This window comes from Dipodomys spectabilis, unplaced genomic scaffold (genome assembly GCF_019054845.1).
Source record: "Dipodomys spectabilis isolate Male_0828 unplaced genomic scaffold, ASM1905484v1 ptg000242l, whole genome shotgun sequence".
Lineage (NCBI taxonomy): Eukaryota > Metazoa > Chordata > Mammalia > Rodentia > Heteromyidae > Dipodomys > Dipodomys spectabilis.
The window spans coordinates 5982212-5983813 of NW_024870919.1; the positions used below are offsets into that span (position 1 = coordinate 5982212).

The following is a 1602-nucleotide window of genomic DNA, read 5'->3' on the forward strand; positions in this document are numbered from 1 at the left end:
TTCCTCCTCCTACATATCTCTTGAACAACAAACATCTGGACTCATTTTGTTTTTGTCATATCAATCTTGACTTTATTCTTAAATGTGTGCTTATGTAACAAATATCTGGTTCTAAAATTTCACAATTCTTTTGAACTTGCTTTTTGTTGAATTATCTAGTTTAAAAAAATCAATTCCACTTTATATATAAAAAATGTTCTGTGCTCAATTCGGCAGCACATACACTAAAATTGGAACAATACAGAGAAGATTAGCATGGCCCCTGCGCAAGGATGACACCCAAATTCATGAAGCGTTCCACAACAACAGATGCTGGAGGGCATGTGACCAGAAGGGAACCCTACTATATTCTTGGTGGGAGTGTAAACTTGTTCACGCACTTGGAAAGCAGTATCGATGTTCCTCAAAGGGTTACACATAGAGCTCCTCTATGACCCAGCAATCCCACTTTTGTGCATTCACCCAAATGATCACTAACAAGGCCATTCTAAAACTACCAGCACAACTATGTTTATTGCAACATTATTTATCATAGCTTAGATATGGAACCAACCCCGATGCCCCACAATAGATTAATGGATCAAGAAAACATTGTGTGTGTGTGTGTGTGTGTGTGTGTGTGTGTGTGTGTGTGTGTGTGTGTGATGGAATTCTATCATCCATCAGAAAGAATGACATTGCCCAATTTGTTAGAAAATGGAAAGACTTGGAAAAATTTATATTAACTGAAATAGGCCAAGTCCAAAGAAACATATGTCCCATGGTATCCCTTATTTGCAATAAGTTATATATGTCTGGGAAAAGCAGAAAAGGTCAAAAGCTATGTGCATATGACTAGATAAGGTGATGTTAAACTAAATAAACCCAAGCTAGGGACACAAGTGTGTGTTTTTCCTTTCTTGCTGTTGTTTCTAATGCACTTATAATGTACGATGAGATTTTTTTTTTAATTTGGTCGTCCCACACGGTATAACCCCTGTTTTCACTGTATTTGGTGTTGATGCACCTGCATCTTTTATATACATTTCTCTAATTTGGAGAGGGAAAGGGAAAAACCAAAATGCTCAAATAGAGATACTGTTTGACCCATTAAAACAATGAGTTGCCCAAGACACTATGTTGAAATACTAACTTTACAATTTAGGCAGGGTGCGGGGGGCGGTGAAGTGTGTACTTGTGGAGGTGTAAGGGAGAGGTAGTTGGGGAAAAACAAAGGGGGAGGTAACAATGTTAGATAGGAAATATACTCATTACTTTGCTCATGTAACTGTAACCCCTCTGTATAGTATTTTTACAATAAAAAACGTTTAAAAATGATGGAAGAGTTTATTTCCATTATTTTAACCATATAATATCATTAAACAAGAAATTAATGCAAAATACTGACCTGAAGATATTTTGAATAAGTGTATGTGTGTGTGTGTGTGTGCGCGCGTGTGTGCGTGTGCATGTGTGTGTGTGCGTGCATATTGGCATGCCCAGAGTTTGAACTCAGAGCTTCAAGGATTTGCAAGGCCTTTCCTCTCTAGCTTTGTGAGCTATTATATGAGCTACATCTCCATTCCTGGACCTTTGCTAGTTCATTTAAATTTTTGAAAAATA

The 1602-nt window shown here is 37.3% G+C and overlaps 1 non-coding gene across 1 annotated transcript; it reads left to right on the forward strand.

The window, feature by feature from the left end:
• Window positions 1-200: 200 nt before the first annotated feature.
• Window positions 201-307, forward strand: LOC122124718. The gene has a single exon (XR_006150624.1). It is a non-coding gene; the product is annotated as a U6 spliceosomal RNA (small nuclear RNA).
• The last annotated feature ends 1295 nt before the right edge of the window (window positions 308-1602 follow it).